This window comes from Chinchilla lanigera, unplaced genomic scaffold (genome assembly GCF_000276665.1).
Source record: "Chinchilla lanigera isolate Chin_1 unplaced genomic scaffold, ChiLan1.0 scaffold00084, whole genome shotgun sequence".
In the NCBI taxonomy this organism is placed as follows: domain Eukaryota; kingdom Metazoa; phylum Chordata; class Mammalia; order Rodentia; family Chinchillidae; genus Chinchilla; species Chinchilla lanigera.
In genome coordinates this window covers 1,358,783-1,371,704 of record NW_004955485.1, presented here as the reverse complement: position 1 = coordinate 1,371,704, position 12,922 = coordinate 1,358,783, and positions in this window count along the sequence as shown.

Sequence of the window (12,922 nt, the reverse complement as noted above, 5' to 3'; positions counted from 1 at the left end):
TTTTTTTTCCTAGTTTGCTTGTTTGTTTTTTTTTTGAGTCAGAGTCTCACTATGTGGTCTAGATTGGTCTTGAACTCGATGCACAGCCCAGGCTGGCCTGGAACTCACAGGGCTCCTCCTGCTTCTGGCTTCACTGTTGTGCTTTTGAAGTAATGGTATGCAGAAGCGAAACCTCAATATTTCTGCCAGGCCACAATACATAATGAAAATATCTGTGATTTCAGTCGGCTACCCAGTCATAAGTATTGTGAATTCTGCTGTGATTTGTTGAATATATTCATAATTGCAAAAAACATTAAATTTCAGTTAGTGAAAAGTAGAGGTGTGAGTTTTTAAAAATTCTACTGGGGTAAGAACCTCTGATTTATACTTAATCCCCTTTAAAGTAAGGCTCACACCCTAACTGTGTGAGGCTCACACCCTAACTTTAAAGTAAGGCTCACACCCTAACTGTCAGTGTTTACTAAAGAAAGGATTTCATGCAAGATATACAAATACATAAGAATGTACAAGACTGGCCTACAGTGACCGCCGGAACTCAGGTGAGGACGCGTGCGCAAGGGCGGCCTGTGTGCTGGAGGTCTGAAGAGTCCAGTCAGGCCTGGAGCTCATTGTAGTTTCCCTTGTGAGTCCATGTCAGGAGGCCAAAGAGTCTGTGCTAAAACCCAGGAGATGATGCCCAAGGTGAAGGTGAGGACCGGACCTCTACCTAAGAGACAGGGGAGACCTTCCTTCTTCATTGCCCTTTCACTCCACTCAGGCTAAACATCCATGACTAGTGCACCCACTTCAGTTGGGTGTTTCACTCACAAAGCGACACTGTCAGCTAAGTATCACACTAGCCATACTAACAATATAGGGTCTGGCGGGTCATTTCACAACCAGTAGGTGCTTAATTAATATTTTTTGAATGGCAAACTCTCCTAACTTTGACTGAATGTATAGCATATGGCAGCTACTGAGAGCTTTATATGTTCTTACACCCTCCTGACAACGCTTTGATTACTGTCTCCATTTTATTGATGAGGAACCAAGGACTTGGATAGGTGATGCAACTCGCCAAGATTTTACAGTTAGTAAGTATCAGGCCACAAACTGAAACTCAAATATATCTAACCCTTAAGCCCTCAGCGAAAGGCTAACTTCTGTATTTCACTGCTGAGAGGTGAACGTACAGGTTAATAGCTAAAGGAATGAACTTAACCAACTACGCCCTTTATTCCACTAATCCTGAGAACTAGGGGAACAGCTTCAAGAAGCAATTGGCTGGGATTAGTGATACAGTGTGGTTACCGCAGAACTGGGGTAGGGGGGGCAATTTGACCCTTTGACCAAGTGCCCATTAACACTGTTCTTTAATCAACTGAGCTGGCCTCTAGGAGATGTTAGATAACAGATGCTTACCGTGCCAACTTCAGTAGATAAGCCCCTGGACCACAGAGGTAGCCAGAGGTGACTCACAGTGACCAGTGCTTAGCCCCAACTGCGCAGGTTGCACAGTTTGTGAGAAGTCATCTGATAACCAAATGCCCCAATTTTTAAGGGAGAAGTCATAAGCGTCTCACTCCAGTTGTGACAGTCTGTCCTATTCGAGGAAGCCTGGACAGATACAAAGGAACCCTGGGATGTCAGAGATCCCCAATTCTCTTATTTTGAGGGCTTAGCTAGGTGAGTGTCTTTCCAAGGGACTAAGCCAGATGCTCTTTTAGTTGTCAGATTTTTTTTTTTATCCAAAGGAAACAGATTAAATTTATTCATTTTACTTAAAGTGTTACTTTCCAATTAAGGACTCCTGAAATTTAAGGAACGGGAACCAAGTGTTTAAATGTGCTTCTGAGTTACCCATTCTTATTTTACTGTTTTTAGAAATTATATTTCTAGAAGTAATTTCTAGAAGTAACATTTTTGTAAAAGCATTCAAATGTAAAATCATTTATTTCTGGTAAAAAATGAAAATCTTCCTCACTCCTCTAATCCCACTTCTCAGAATAAACTGCTGTTAGCATTAAAAGTTTCTTGTATAGATTTCCAAACCTTTTTCTATACACTATATATTTATAAACCCACATAAATACATGCATACATATTCATGAATATAGCATTACTATGCATATTGTTTTACAACCTACTTATTTCCTTAGTAATATGTCATGGACATCAAGCCAAGCCAGCCTCATGTTTCATTGAATGTACATTATACTCCATTTTATGGGTCAATTATAATTATTTTTACTATTCTCCTATTGAAAGCTTTTGTTTGCTACTGGAAATCACATGGCAGGGAATATCCTTGTAAATATGTTGAATGAAGGCTCATATACACATTTCTGTGGGGTAGCTTCATTTCCATTAATTTTCTTGGTCTAAGAGTCCTGTGTTTTGAGAGTTATGGGCAAATTCAAGAGAAGACAGTTTGGAACCTTCTTTTCCCATAGACACTTTTCACACTGTAAGCTCACAGAATTCCTGTCTAGTAAAGTTAACATATATTCTATAGTGCTATGATCTGTCCTCCAGCATACATTTTAGCTTTTACCTAAACTATTCTTTGTTTTCTTTTGTTTTTTTTTGAGATAGAGTTCACTATGTAGCCCAGGCTGGCCTCAAATCTGTAGCAATCCTCCTGCCTCAGCCATCTGAGTCCTGGGATGACAGACTTGCACCACCACGCCCAGCTTACCTAAACTCTTCTTTATTTCAGAAGCTGAATACAAGGGATGATCAAAAGACTCCCCCTTGCCTCGAACACGCTTATCCCACTGTTCTTGCCACTTTCTGAAGAAGTTCTGGCAGCTCTTTTTCATAATTGTCTTTCTGAGGTGTGATTAAAACACAGTGAACACTGCTGCGAAGTTCTGTCCAGTGGAAAGGCAGGCTCCCAGAACATTACAGTGTGTCCTCTTCTACCTTGTTTACCAAAGCTAGCACCCTGTGACTTCTGGCTTTTCCCCAAAGTCAAAGCGATCGTGAAAGGTACATATTTTGAACTGATTCAGTATATCAAGGCAGCCACAACAGCACACTAAAAACATTCAAGGAAGAGAACTTCCAGAACTGCTTCAGAAAGTGGCAAGAATGATGGGATACATGTTCCTATTGGGGGGAGTATTTTGAGGGGAATTGCTATGCTTTACTCAAGAATGTCCCCTTGAAGGCTCACGCAACTCAAGGTGATTGGATCATGGTAGTGCTGCACTGGGCAGTGATTAAGCTGATGAAGAGGGGCCTGGCTGGATCTGGGTCACAGGGGCATGTCCTCAAAAGATGAATTCTTGTCCCAGATCCCTCTCTTTTCTCTGATTGCTGGCTGCCATGACATGCGCAGCTTCCTTCTGCCAGAACATTCTACATGGTTTCTATTTTGGAGCCAGTTGGTCATTACTGTACCCACTAAAACTCTAAGTCCTAAATAAGCCCCTTCCCCTTTAAATTTTGGGTGTTGTCTCTCAGCAACAGGAAAGTGATTAAGGCAGGGACTAAGGCAATGTTTCTTTTAAGTCTTCTGAAATGTAAGCACTTATATCTTCCTGTCATACTGCATACTTATTTGCAGCAATGTTCAGAAGCCTCTTATGCTTCAAGTGAGACATTAAATTCCGTCTCTACTGGGGACTGTTTTTCCCCTGGTCAGCACACACATAAAGTCCTCTATGAAGTCCTCGTACAAATGTCCTCTTTTTGTAACTGCACAAGTGAATGTGGATTGATTGAGAAGAGAAATGCAGGGAAATACGTATTAAGAAGTGACTGGGGCTGGAGCAAGGGAGAAGCTGACAAAGTTGCAGAACAAAGTTGCAGAAGGGGCGAGAGTGACGGGGTTCGTGTTCATCTGAGGGGGGCACTTGGAGGGGGATTGTTTGGTTTAAATCTAGAATGTCCCCTAAAAGGCTTGTGCATTCAGAGGTAGAGCTTTAGAAAGGTGACTGGGTCATGGGGGCTGCTGCAGTCAGGGCTTGCAAGGGAATAGGTTTAACACAGGACACACAATTTATAGGATTATTTTATAATATTCACTCAAAAAGTCAAATGTAGAAGAGTACAGGAGATCTGTCCTTGCACTAGAGACCCAAAGAATCTAGCTGAGGGCCTGGATCCCACAGCCATGTCCCGCGTGAGTCCACCTGGAGGCCGAGAGCCCACAATAACGTCTCATGCAAGGACCATACGCAAGCCCACAGTAATGTCTCTGTACCAAGGATCTGCATTGGGAAGGCCCAAAGGTCAGTGGTGGAAGCTTGAAAGTCTGCGTTAGTGGGATGAAGGATCTGCAGTGGAGCCAGGAAGTGATGCTCAGGGTAAAGATTAGAGCTCCCCCAAAGGGAACCACAGCCATTCTCAGCGACAACAAGGACCTGAGCTTCTCCTGTAATAACAGCTGAGTTCATATCAGGAGAACCAGCCTGACAAGCTTCTCCAGGAGAACCAACATCACATCAACTTCCCATCTGGTTCTCTTTTTATGCTGCTGGCAACAGTCCTCAGGTGGGCCTCGAACACCCAGCACCACGCTGACTCAGTTCAGCTGGGTGCTGCAAACTGACCATTAGTTAATCCACCACAGGGGCACTGTACGCATCAGTGGATTAATAAGAACCTGAAATTATGCCATCAACTCCCCAGGCCTCAATAAATACTGATTTTGTTTCTTTGTAAGAAAAAGAATCCTCTTGATAATCATTTTATTATGCATCACTTATGTCAAGACATTATATGGTAATTATTTCTAATCCTCCCAATGGACGTTCTCTGTATTTTCGCTATATGCATTAGACAAATGAGGAACTTGAGTCTCATAGAACCGATGGAAGTTGGTTTTCACAACTAGTGAAGGGCTTCTGTGGAGGTCTAGGATCAGCTTGGCCTGATTTTCCTTCCACTCTACTGGCTCATCTTTCTTGTTGCCCTTCAAGTTGCCAGCTCAGAACTTCATGGAGAGAGTCGAGACTAATAAACACAGGAACTGAGATGCAGAACTTGGCTCCGCATGAGGCACCTAAAGAGATGTTAACACAAGGCCCTTCCTTGGGAGGTAGGGCCACAGGTGATCTTTCAGGAAGACTGTAGGTGCAGTTCCTGCAGTGGACAGGAGGCTGGATGACATAACTTCCAAGTCCTCTTTCAAGTCTACAGGTGTATAATTTGACTCCCATACCCATTTGACAGATAGGGAAAGAAAAGTGCAGACTAAGCAAGAGCTTTGCTCCTGTCCACAGCTAACTGGTGTGAGCGTGGTAACTCTTCTACTGACTTGTTCACTGGGAGACACTTCCAAGTTTACAGATATTGGAGCATCTCATTTTCATAGATGCTGAGTCTTTTTACTGATTTGTTGTGACTTTGGCTAATCTAATTTCCACCTTGATATACAACCAAATATGATCAAAAGCAGGAAGTGTCATGCTTTCATTTTCCCTTCCTTTCTAAGAACAAAGGTAGAAGAGACATTCTGGCCCAGGACCTTTTGATGGTATCCTATATTATTCTATTTTTTTTTAATGCTTTGGGTTCCTAATCTACTATTGTAACAAAAGTCTCAGCAATATATTCCTTCCCCAAAAAACAAGCAGTATGGGAAAGGGCATGTGTGTGTGTGTGTGTGTGTGTAGGTGGGGGTTGGAATACTCCTAGAAAATACAAAAGCCAAGCCTAACTACAGGTGTATCTTGTAAAATCTCTGACAATCTTTTGAAAAACAACCAGGGTTATATAAAGTCTATCATCCCAATAGGTGGAAAAGAAAAAGAAATAAGACTCAGAGGAGTCTTTAAGAAACAGCCACCTGAGCTGGGCATGGTAGTGTACGCCTGTAATCTCAGCACTCAGGGAGGCTGAGGCAGGAGGATTGCTTGTTTGAACATAGCCTGGGCAACTTAGCAACTTAGTAAGACCTTGTGTCAAAAATGAATGGGGAGAATCGTGTGCTGCAGACATAGTTCAGTGAGAAGGTCCTGAGTTCAATTCCCAGTATCTTAGGAAAATAGAGGACGGGGGAGGAAAGATGAGAGGAATAGAAGATGAGGGAAGGAAGGGAGGAGATGGGGAGAGAGAGGAGGGGGAGGAAAGGAGAGGGAAAGGAGAAGACCACTTTCTGAGCGAAAGTACATTGTGCCATGGCCAGACTTCAGGGAGACTCGCCCAAAAAGCTCACCTCTTAGACGAGCCCTGCTTGTCTGACAGGAGGACGTTTGCTGTGGGTGGTACCCTAACTCTATTCCCACGTCACGCCCAGATGCAAGTCCCAGGCTGAGAAGCCACTTTTTGAGAGAGATGCCACACCCATTCCTGCATTTTAAATCCTCTGTAACAGAGAACACACAAGGTGTATTCCAACCGTGGGCCCTGCCCACGCATTTGGGGCTTAACTTATACTATTAAATCTCCACATTCTTACTACTTAACTTAATGTAAAACCTGGGTAAGTAAAATGCTGTAAAGGCTGTTGGAGAGGCTTACTGTTGAGTTAACAATTAACCTCCAAGCAATTTGATTCCCAGAAAGCCTATTCTGACTACCTGGTTCAGGCAGTTTTTACAATGCAGTTTTAAACAATCAAAGAGAGGGTCAGAAGGTAAGAGGCAAGGTCAGGCGCTGTCTCATTAATTGGCCAAGCAGCCCTGGAAGGTGGAAAGAAAGAAGGCAGAGCTGGGATTCTGAAGTCGCTCTGTGGCGGAGATTCAAAACCAACCTTTTGACCAACCAGCTCTTCGATCTAGTAAAGAATCTGGTAACGTTTCTTAACCTCTCAGTACCTCAGTTCCATTGTTTCTCAGTAGGTATAACAGGATAATACCCGGTGGCGTTGTAAGGGCCACATGGCGTACATTATAAGACACTTAGTACCAGGCAGATAGTAAGTCCTCAGCAAACGTTAGTGACGCTGTTATATATTTTCATGATAAAAATGGTGATGACCCTCTCCGACCCCTTTGAAATGAAAACAAGGAGTCACACAGAATCAATATAAGTTTATATCTACTTGCTGTTACATTTACTTTTCACAAAGAGCACCATTAAATTCTTTTTAAAATAAAATTAACTAGGCTTTTTTTTTTTTTACATTTGATCTCTCTCCTGCATGTAATCTGCAAGTGATTAGAATTCATTTTTATGACGGCTGTTAAACTGTAACATGCTTATTATCTCTCCCAAGGTGTGGTTCACGCTCCAGATGCTGCTGATTTTCTTCAGCATCCTATCTGCTCTTACTTCATTTCTCACTGTGAATGAGATTGCGAGAAACTTGTTCAGAGGATATTGTTCCTAAGGCGTAAGTTGTTAAATTGTTAACGCATTAGAGTCTAGAGTAACCCGTCGTTCTAAAAGCAGAGAGAGGAGGGAGGTCAACAAATGACTAGGATTTAACCCAAATTGCTGAAAGGACAGGATGTTCCTTTTTCCCCTGGGGACCACAGAAGGAAATGAGAACTAAATTTAAGGTTATGAGTTCTCATGTCGTAAATTGATGTCTTAGGTTTATGTGTCCTAGTAATTAGGCACTGCTTTGGAAAGGCTTCTCCTGAAAGTTTAGTCAGCAGGAAGAAATTCAGTAGCTGAGAGGGCTGCATGGAAATTAAGAAACAAAAGCATTGTGAGTTTCCAGCAAGGTGTTTATCTCGTGAGCAAACACGAGGCAAATGTGTGTCTACCTTCAGTGTAGACCTGGTGTCAAGTGTGCGGCCCTTCGCGCTCTCCCTGATGAAGGGCACTGTACGGTCTCTGCTATCAAACGTGTACCCATTAGTGAAAATTTAGGTCAACACATTACTACTCCCTGGAAGGATTTGTTTTGAAACTCTATCTCTCATTGTAAATTGCGAGGTTTTTAATCACTGTCATAGATTACACTGTAAGCAACTGAGATCACTTTAACTTAAACAAGACAAGGATTTATTGGCAGAAAAAGGTTTATAGCTCATGTTAAAGGAAAAGCTGAAGAATCGGGTCTGGGAAAGGACTAAAACCACGTGCGGCCTGTGAGATCTTTGAAGTGATGTAGGATCTAATCATATTTTCTTCAAGGAACTCTCTTGAGGAGAATTCTGATCCTTGTCCATTTTTGAGTTGCTCTACTAAAGAGTCAAAGGCTAAAGAGGGGCCTGCGGGTGTAGCTTAGTGGCAGAACACTTGTCTAGAATGCCTGAGACCCTGGGTTAAAACTCTTGGACTGGTCAAAAAGGAAAATAAACTAGAGAAGGAACATCTGGCTAGCCTAGTCTGGGGCCAACCCTTATCTTAGGGAAGGGAAGGTACCAAGACTGTAATTCTGGGGTAAAGACAGATTTTCAAAGGAATACTGGGGCATTCTTTCAGGAAAAGGAAATGGATACCATGCAAACAAAAATATATGTTCACTGTCATCACTGAGGGAGGGAATTCTAACCCTTCAGGGATGCAGCAAGAGGGGACTGTCTTCTGTCCCTGAAACCCTAGCAGTTAAGCGGCCACTTTTCTTCACATGATGGACCCTTCCAAGAATTCAAATGAGACAGAAGGGACACCAGGGTTCTTTCACTGGTCTTCTCTCAAAAAGCTTTTAAATAAGCACTTTGGGATTTGACTATATTTGAGAATATATCGTTGACTCTTTAAAACCATATGCCATAGTCCTCTGGTAGGCCACTTGCTATGGTTATTCCCAGATGTCCCCAAAGCCTCCTGTGCTCATAGGTGGGGATTTGGAGAGGTGGCTGGATCCTGGGAAACTGACACCGGATTGTGGGTGTGATAACTGGATCAGTCTGCTGATAGATTAACATGGCTCTGGGTGTCGTTTACTAAAGACAGATGACCCACCCTGGCTGGGAGTGGATCAACCAGTAGGCTGGTAGCCTGAACGGAATAAAAGGAAAAGGGAGGCTTGCTGCTGCTTTTTTTTGCCTGGCATGCCATGGATATCTCTCCTCTGCGATGCCCCTCTGCCATGTTACCCTGCCTTGGAGCCAGCCAGTCACGGACCGAAACCTCTACAGACTGTGAGCTACAATAAACCTTTCCTCCTTTAAGTTATGAGTGTTGAGTATTATGTCTTAGCAATGAGAAACATCACTTAAAGGTGGCCTGCGTGATCACTGACATAGCTAAACTGCGTGATCACTGAACTCGAGCTCTACTGCCCGTCTACCGCGCTAGCTAGATGTGCAGTTCCTGGGTGTGACCCCAGACTCACCACAGCAGAGTTTGGTCAGGTCAGGTAAGGTAGGGACTGCTGATCCTAAACCTGCCATAAGTTGCCTACGTTGTTTTGTTTTGTTTTGCCTTACTTTGTTTGCAGTACTGGGGAAGGCATTCAGTGTCTTTGCCCTGACCTACGTCACCAGCCCTTTTTATTTTATTTTCATTTTGAGACTGGGTCTCACTAAGTCTCTAAATTGCCCATGCTGTGCTCCAACTTGTGATCTGCCTGTCTCAGCCTCCCAGAGTGCTGGGATGATCGGTATGATTATAACTTGGTTTGTGGAGGCAATTCTGATATACACACTTAAGTTTGAGAATCACCAAATCAAGCCGGGTGTGGTGGCACACACCTGTAATCTCAGCACTTGGGAAGCTGAGGCAGGAGGATCGTTGCAAGTTCGAGACCAGCCTGGGCAAGAAAGTGAGCTCAAGGCCTGCCTGAACTGCATAGCGAGACCCTGTCTCAAAAAAAAAAAAAAAAGAAGAAGAGAATCACCAAATCAGATTCAGCAAAGCCCAGTGTTTAATTGAGCATATACTATGTACTTCTCAGTGCTCTAGACTCAACAGACACACAGTGGACAAAATATATCAGGTTTTTGCTCCTTTGAAGGCTGTAATGGGGACAAAATTAATGATGAATAAATATTTTTAAAAAATCAACGAGTTCTATAAGTTCTCTGAAGGAAGAAAAGAGGGTAATCTCAAGCTTCACAGAAAGGTTTCCTGCTGCCTGCCATACCGTTTCTTCTCAAGTCTTCTCGTCTTAGGTAATGGTGCTGCCATCTGCCTAGGTACTCAGGCCAAGGATGTAGAGATCGCTCCAGATCAGCTCCTCGTCCTCCCACCTAGCATACTCCATCAAATTACATCGGCTTCCCCCAAAGAGACGTAAGCCCATTCCTGTCTCCTCTCTCCAGAGGCCCTATTTTCTCCTGTGAGGATGGTTTTAGTGCCTTCCTAAGTAACTTCCCAGAATCTAATCCTGTCTTTCTGTACATTTTCATCTAGACAGCCACCAAAATGAAATTTCAAAAATACAAATGAGATCATATCTCTCTCTGGCTTGAAACCTTCTGAAAGTCAGCTGGGTGTAGGAGCACATACCTGTAATCTCAGCACTCCGGGAGGCTGAGGCAGGGGGATGGGATCACAAGTTTGAGCCTAGTCTGAGCAACTTGGGGATTTAACAAGACCCTCCTTCAAAATAAAAAATAAAAAGGGCTGAGAATGAAGCTCAGTGCAAAGGCCCTGGGTTCAAGCCCCAGTACCACAAAAAAGAAAGAAAGAACAAAGAAAAGGAAAAGGAAAAGAAAACTCCAAAAGTCAAAATCCTCCCCCTGCCTTCCCAGACGTGTGTGATCCAGGCCCTGCCCAGCTGTCTGGTCTCACCTCAGGCCTCTCTTCCCTCTGTCACAATGCTCAGCTGTGGGCCCGTTCCGCCAGCCCCTCAGAAGCGCCAGGCTTGTCCCTCCTCCTGAACTTACTTGTCCCTCCGCCTGCCAGCTCCACATCATTTCTCAGCTCATCCTAACAAAGTAGCACCTCCGCCACCACAGTCCTTGTCAATGGCCTGTTTTATTTTAGCATCTGTAATGATCTTGTCTATCGATTCATTTTCACAGGAACATGTGTTTCCCCAGTACAATAAAAGCTTCACTGCCCCATCCCTAGTACCTCCCAAAGTGGCCGGCACACAGCAGGAATTCCACCAACACTGTGAGCTCAGTGAGTGAAAACCAGAGGGTGGTCTAAGGGAAGGTAATCAGAGGTGGAGCAACAAACAGCCCTGTGGAAATGAGGACTCGGTGTTGCAGGTTACATTCCTTCTTGGAACTTTTGGCTAAGAGTAAGCGCATAGTTATGTGCCTGGAGACTACATAAACCCTAACTTTGGCCTACACACACTCTTCATTCCAGGCAAACAGGTTTACTTGCTATTCTGTCAACATACATCAGACTTCCTGTCCCTCTTCAGCAAAGGGGCCTGAGTCAAGCATTCACCACAAGCGCATCCCTGAGCAGAGTACCATCCCGGAAGGGACCATCCCGGAAGGGACCATCCCGGAAGGTGCACATACATCCTGTGCCCCTGCTACCTCCATCGTCGGAATCCCTCTCCAGAAATTCTGTTCCTGCTTTCTTTTTTGGGGGGTACTGGGAATTGAACTCAGGACCTTGCACTGGCCAGACAGGTGCTTATGCTGCTGAGCTATATCTGTGGCCTAAAATTCTATTCTTTCTACTCAGAGACATTGTCTCTGTTTTCTGCAGCAGGAGCTGACTTCTCTCTTCCTGGTCTCCACTTACATATTTACTTATTAAATGTGCACCTGGGGCAAGTTATTCAACCTCTCCCAGGCTCAGTTTCCTCGTCTGAAAAACAGGACCAATGATACAGACTGGACAGAAGTGATAGCATGATGAAATGGTGACATCCATAGAACTCGAAGCACAGTCCTTGACACAAGCACTCGTTAAATGGTAGCTAAAACAGTTTTTATTTTTTCATATTGCTAATAAAACAATAATTGTGTCTTAATAATTATTAAAATAGAAAATAATATTGATAATAAGGCAGTTAATTCTGTTCTCCATTTGTTTTCCATTTGTGTTTGCTGTTTGCTAGGAGCTTCATATGTATTATCTTGCATGCGGTGATTTTGCAATCTAGTGGCTTCATACATTTGCATATTATTTCCCAACTAGATATTTAGGGCATATGCTATATTTACGGGCTTTCCATAACCCTCCAGTGCCAGACTAGGAAGCTGTTCATAGCGAGGGCTTGAGGACTATTTGTTGCAAATAATACCATCATTTGTAGCTCTGAGATTTGGACACTTGGGTTAGGTCCAAATAGAAGCTGATCTGGAAAAGCAGATCAATTTGGTCTGCAATTTTTGTTTAAAAACTTAGGTTTGGGTATGTCAGCTGCTTAAACTGTGCACTGCCATAAACTATTTCTTTCAACAATTGCATTTGAGCATCTGTTATGTGTGCCATGCTCCATTATAGGCAACTATTGAATGCTTCTAAAATAAGGAAATCACGGGGTGAGGCGGGGACACTGCCCAGTGATAGACTATATGCTTAGCATGTGTGAGGCCCTATGTGCTACATTAAACCCTCCAAAATTTCTTAAGGAGTTTAGGCATTCTCTTGCCAATATTTCTTGTGGGTTTATAAACTCCATTTTTGAAACTGTTTATCCCTCCCAAGACAGTGATCTATATATAAATATATAAGTATATCCTCACACATGATTATATATATATATATATATATATATATATTGGAATTCAAGCACTTACAGAATATACATAACGTACAGGACAATGGCAACCAGGCTCTGGAATCAGAAAGCCTGGGTTTGAATCCCAGCTCTGCTAATTTTTTGCAAGTTACATAAGTAACACTGAGGCGCTAAGGCTCAGTTCTTTCATTTGTAAAAGTGAAAACAATAATAGTACTCACCTGTAAGAGTTATGGTAAGTAGGAAATGAATTTATACCTATATACCATCCAGCTGGGGCATGTTTTATGTCTTTGGTGCCGGGGATTGAACTCACACACTTGGCACATGCTGAGGAGGTCCTCTATCACTAAGCACTGGCATTTTTTTTTTTTTTTTTTTTTTTTTTTGAGATAGAGTCTCACTATGCAGTTCAGGCTGGCCTTGAGCTCACTTTGTAGCCCAGGCTGGTCTCAAACTCACAATGATCCTCCTGCCTCAGCCTCCCAAGTG